Genomic DNA, 6,260 nt, shown 5'->3' on the forward strand with positions numbered 1-6,260 from the left:
AGCATCTCTCCTTCTTCCTGTCCAGGTTTGTGCAGTACTACCGTGCTTCAGGGACAGTGGAGGTGGGGGAGAGGGCTGTAGGGAAGACAGGGAAGCTAGTCCTCTGCCCTGTTGCCAAAAACCATATCCTTTCTTTTCTATTAGGCAACTTGGTCACTGGTCGCCTGCCCCAAGGTAATTGCAGTCATGTTCGACTTCCTCAGCTTTGTGGCAGTCAGAACTCTTACCGGGTTCTACAGTGTACAGATGAGGAAATAGAAGTTGTGACTCACCTGGTGCCATGGGGCACTTTTTTTTTTGGCGGAACCGGGTATTGAACTCAGGCCCTGGCGCTTGCCAGGGAAGTGTTTATTCCACAGAGCCATCTCCCCAGCTCCCCATGGGGCACTTTTGATGACTGCATGAGCCACTCTTCCTTTCTGGTGGGCCAGGCACTTGTCTGGGTCTTCAGTGTTTATGCAGGACTCTTTTTTTTTTTTTTTTCCAGGCAGGACTCTTGAGCAGCCTAGGAGCTACAGTCTGCCTGTAGCCCCCTTTGTGGTGGCAGAGAAAGGCTTTGTTGTCCTCGTGAATCTTCTCTCATGAGCTGCTGCTTTTCTTGCCACAGGAATCATGTGGGAGCTGAGAAGTCGAGGAGTGGCCTACAAATCTCTCCACCTCCTGCCACCCTCTTCAAACACTCCCTGCGCTCCACCTTGGAAGATCAACTGACTTTTTTTTGTTTTGCGGTGCCAGGGATTGAACTCAGGACCCTGTGCTTCCCAGGCAAGCACTTATTCTACTGAACTATCTCCCCAGTCCTCAACTGACTATTGAGAGAGAGTAGCTTCCTGTCCCCCGCCTGTGAGGGTTTAAGCTGGTGGGTTCCCAGAGACTGAATTGAGGACAGAGTAGGATGGTGACTTTCCCACCCACAGCCACCAGTAGGAACCTGGGTCAAATACCAATAAACACAAAGCCCTAAAAAATTCCTACAACCTTATGTATGCCTTAGCGGGGCACAGCCAGGACTCCCTTGCTCTTGCATTGTCCAGCGCAGCAGAGGCCCTTTTGCTCCTGTTGTCTCTGAGTCTCCAGGGCTGCAGCCTTCTCAGTGTGTCTACTTGGGCCTTGCTGACAGGCCTGCTGTCCTGGGTGAGGGGACCCCTCAGTGTGGTGTCCACTAGTCCTGTTGCTCTGCCTTCTAGGTCTGGCACAGCAGTGTACCTCAAAGAAATAGAAATTCTGCTTCTGGGGAATATAACTCAGTGGCACAGTGCCCACCTAGGAAGAGTAAGGTCCCAAGTTCAATTCCCAGAGCCCCTCACTTGCCTCCATGCCACTGCCCCCAAACTTGAAATCCTTAGGTTTCCTTCTGCCCCTTAATTTATTGAAGACAGGCTTTTGTTATGTGGTGCAGGCTGGCCTTGAGCTCACTTCAGTTTTCCTGCCTGTCTTCTCAGTGCTGGGATAATAGGTGTGGGCCAGGGAAATGGCTTGGTAGGAAAAAAAAAAAAATAGGTGTGCACCCTCACACCTAGCCCTTAACTAGCTGAATATGCCTTGCCCCTTTTTTCTTTAATATATGTGTTTCAGAGTCTCACTAGAGCTTGGACTTGCAGTGATCCTGTTTTGGCCTCCCCAGGGCTGGGATTACAGGCCTGTACCAACATGTGCAGTTTCAATGCCCAGTTTGGCATACCTGGGGTGGGGCCAGCATGACATGTGAAACCCAGGATCGAATCTGGGTCCTTGCACTTGCCTAGGCAGGTGCTTAGATGATGGAGGTATCTCCATATACCCATTTTCTGTCTCATGGTCTCACTAGGTAGTTTCGGCTGACCTTGAACTCAGCAATCCTGCCTCAGCTTCCTCAGTGCTAGGATTACAAGCATGTGCCACTACACCCTACCTTTTTCTTTTCATAGCCTTTTGTGCATCTTTTTACTGCTTTTCCTACATTTTACAGTTCCTTAACTGGACAGCTCAGGCTTTTGTGACTGTTGGGTCTTGGCCTAGGTGGTTTGTGTTCTACAGAAGTGGGCCTGTCCTGCTTGGCCTACTGGGGGGTCTGGAGTAATGTCACATTGGCCAATGTGAGTTGGTTCAGATAATAAAATTCACCATATGTCTTTACAGAAATCCTAGTACTGTTACCATTTTGATTTTTCTAGCTGCGAAAGGGGCATGACTGCATCCATGTGGGCCCCTGTGTGTTTCAGGGTTGTTGTGATTAAAAATAAAGCAAGAGGGGCCAAGAAGACAGCAGCATAAATGCCTGCCTTGCATTGCAAGGTCCTGAGTGCAATCTTCTGTACCACCAAAAAATAAAACATGAAAATTCCCCGAAGGGAGACCGGGGAGATGGCTCAGTGGAGTAAGTGCTTCCCTGGCAAGAGCAAGGACCTGAGTTCAATCCCCAGTTCCGTGAAGAAAAAAAAAAAAAAAGATTTCCCCAAAGGCAGCTGACTAAACTGCCTGCTTAGGCAGAGCGAAGCTGCTGGGGTTTGATCACTGGGGTTCCATCCCCAGCCTGCTGTGCTGGCCCTGCCCCCAGCATGCGCTGAGATGGCAACTGAGACTAGGTGTGGTGTGCACTTGTAATCCCAGCACTTGGAAGGTTGAAAACAGGAGAATCACTATGAGTCCCATCTACATAGAGAGACCCTGTACTAAATACATTAAAATAATAATAGTAATAATAATACAAAGTAGGACTAGGGGTCCCACTGGACCCAGCTGTTCCCTTTTTGGTAACTTCCTGAAAGAACTGAAAGCATCACACCACAGCAATACATGCTATACATACCCATGTTTAGGGGCATAGTTTGTAATATCTAAATATTGGATGCAGGGGCTGGTGAGATGGCTCAGTGGTCTGAAGCGCCTACTTGGAACAAGCTTAGCAAAGCGCAGGGACCACGGTTCAATCCCCCAGCACCACATGCCAGCCAGCCCCGCCCCCTGGTGGGCTGAGCTGCCCCCCAATAAATAAAATTAAATTTAAAAAAAGATATAAATAAATAAATACATACTGGATGCAGGCCAAATGGACGCAGCCCAAAATGCCCATCAACTGATGATTGGATAAAGGAGATGTGGGTGTTTTATACAATGGATTATCACTTTGTCATAAACAAGGATAAACTCGAGTGGGCCAGGGATACAGCTCAATGGCATAAGGACCTACCTAGCAAGTGCAGGGTCCTGAGTGTGATCCCTAGTACCACAAGATAAATAAATACATAATTAAAAAAAAGATAACCTTGAGACATTCTGGCTAAATGGATGCACCCTCATGTCATTCTCTGAAGTGATCAGACACATGTATAAATACCACATTGTTTCTTTGATGTGAGAAACCAAAATGTAGATAAGGATCAAAACGTCTAAGTTAAATTTTCACAGTTAAAATTTGTAACTGTAAAACAGGAATAAAATGGTCAAGAGGAGAGGGGAACTCGGGAGGGGGGGGAGAGGGGAAGGAAGAAAGGGAAAACAAAAAAATGAGAAAAGGAAACAAAACTTTTCTAAATGAGAGGAGGGTTGAAAAGAAGGTAAGGGAATGGCGTGGTAGAGGGACAAATGAAGCATGAAGTTACAGTATGACAGGTACAAATCCCCTGTGATGAATGTGAACACTATGTACACCTGAAATGTATCAAGCTTAGCTGGGGAGATGGCTCAGTGGAGTAAGTGTTCCCTGGCAAGCCAAGGGCCCGAGTTCAATCCCTGGTTCTGCAAAAACAAGAAAGAAAACAAACAAACAAAAAGGCCAGCCAAATTGCTCAGTGGATTGCACTGTCTGCTAGCAGGCGCACACGGGCTGGTTTTTTTTTTTTTTTTTTTTTTTTTTGTGGAAACAGGGATTGAACTCAGGCCCTTGCGCTTGCCAGGGAAGAACTTATTCCAGTGAGCCATCTCCCTGGCCCCAACAGCTGGGGTTTGATCACCGGTCCTGCCATACTGTCCCCACCCCCAGGGGACATTGAGACTGGGTATGCTTGCACGTGCCTGTAATCTCAGCTCTTGGGAGGCTGTAAACAGGTGGATCACTATGAGTCTGATCTAATAGTGAGACCCTGAACACCCTGTAGACCCTTCCCTAAAATACAAAAAACAACAAAATATCCCCAGTGTTCCTAAAAAGAAACTAGAAATTTTATAAGGGGTGTGAGCGTATGTGTTTGTCCTGTACTTTTATGACTTGCTGGTGTGAACTTTAAAAATAAGAGAATTTTTTTGGGGGGAGTGGGTGGGTCAGGCTGCCTTAGGGTGCATCTGGTAAGGCATGCGGAGCTGGGGATTGAACCAATCCCCTGCACCAGACTGGGTTTGCCTCAGCAGGCACTTAAACAACTGAGCTAATGAAAATAAATGAGATAGCTCAGTAGGCCGGGAAGATGTGCAACGGCCTAACTTCAATCCCCAGTTCTGCAAAAAGAAAAAAAGGGGGCTGGTGAGATGGCTCAGTGGTCTGAAGCGCCTACTTGGAACAAGCTTAGCAAAGCACAGGGACCGCGGTTCAATCCCCCAGCACCACATGCCAGCCCGCCCCGCCCCCTGGTGGACTCAGCCGGCCACACACACACACACACACACACACACACACACACACTAAATGAATTTTAAAAAAAAGAAAGGACAAGCAGGATGGCAAACTGAAGACCAACTTGGGCCGTTTAGGCAGACATTGTCTCAAATGTTACAAGGCAAATGGAGCTGAGGAGATAGGTCAGTGGTCTAAGCGCCAGCTTGGTGGTCTAAGCGCCTGCCTGGCAGGTCCAAGGGCCCATGTTAAATTCCTGGTACTGCATGCTGTGCCGGCCAAAAAATCAGGCGTGGGGGTGCACGCCTGTAATCCCAGCACTGGGCAGGCTGGATCACCATGAGTCTGATGATCACAGGAGGATCACCATGAGTGTGAGCTAGGTAGGGAGATGCTGTACCACACAAGGCAAAGGCTGGGAGTGCAGCTCATATTCAAGGCCCTGAGTTCAAAGTCCAGCACAGCAAAAGAAAGAAAACACAAAGAAGGCCTTCATCAGTTATACACAAAAGCACAAAGAAAAGGCACAATTTAAGAGGTAAAATAAAAAAAAAAGTTATAATCCAAAGCATTCTGGGGAACTCATGGTTACAAAATGGAGCCTAGTCTAGGACACGTGATTGTAGCACCCCTCTCAATTTTTTTTTTTTCCTCTTGAGGCCCCCCGTGGAACCGGGGATTGAACTCAAGCACTTACCAGGCAAGCTCATCCCTCCTGAATACATTAATTCCCGTAAAGCAAGAAGTTAGGACAGAACCACCTCACTCCTGTATTGTGCGCTCTTGTGCTGAAAAACAAAACTGAAGGAAACAAAACAGAACAGCACGTATTAAATACAGTGAAAGGAAATGCTTTCCCTGTACAGGTAAGATAGGCTTTTCATAGTTTCTGCTCTAACTGAAAATTCTTTCCCAGTGCTAGTGGTAGGCCTTATGAAATCCAGGAGCTGTTTTCTTTCCCACCTCTCTACTTTCCTTCACCAGTGTCCCAACTTACAGCGAACGAAAGTGGTGGTCTTCTGAAAAGAAACAAAAAAAACGAGACACCTTCCCACACACTGGACCACACCAAAAAGATACAGTGAACATGAGGCTGTAAACTCTCCCCTGCAAGACGCACTTGCCTGACAAGCACAAAGGCTCGAGCTCAAACAAATAAACAAAACCCCTCATTTTCAGATTAAGGGAATCTGAAGAAAGACAAACCACAAATACAAGTGGTTCTTTCAAACGAGAAAGCGGAAAGCCCTCACGCGCCCAACCTACGAAACACACAGAGAAACTAAAACATCGCACTACCTTTGAACCTCACTGAAAAAGCAGAAGCCACTCAGACTGCGTTCCTTCCCTCCTGCTCCCTCCAGGGAGGAAGCAGGAACGATCATCAATGGCAAGCGGCAGTTGCAGCAAGGCAACACCGAGAGCCGGCTTCACGCTCAGGAAGGAACGCTACGCCTCCTCCTCGTGGTTTCTGGTACTCTACACGATCAGAGAAACTTCTCTAGTAACACACTATAGAAATGATCCCTGAAAGTATAGCCTTGACTCCTCTCCGCTCGCCTTCGCTTCCTCCCCGCAACGCACACACATCACACTCATGGCGACTTCCTCTTGGCGCGAACGCACCTCCTCCCCCGCGTGCGCCCACACCAACGCGCGCCCCTGCGTTCCCCCAAGGGAGCGTCTCCCCCAGCCCGAACCTCCCGGAGCACTTGGAGCGCCGGCTCGTGAC

General features: G+C 48.1%; 1 non-coding gene across 1 annotated transcript; it reads right to left on the minus strand.

Moving 5' to 3' along the window:
• Positions 1-5,853: 5,853 nt before the first annotated feature.
• Positions 5,854-6,071, minus strand: LOC111814906. Its single transcript, XR_002819765.1, has one exon. It is a non-coding gene; the product is annotated as a small nucleolar RNA U3 (small nucleolar RNA).
• Positions 6,072-6,260: the final 189 nt, after the last annotated feature.

Source organism: Octodon degus, unplaced genomic scaffold, assembly GCF_000260255.1.
Source record: "Octodon degus isolate 3935 unplaced genomic scaffold, OctDeg1.0 scaffold01477, whole genome shotgun sequence".
Classification (NCBI taxonomy): domain Eukaryota; kingdom Metazoa; phylum Chordata; class Mammalia; order Rodentia; family Octodontidae; genus Octodon; species Octodon degus.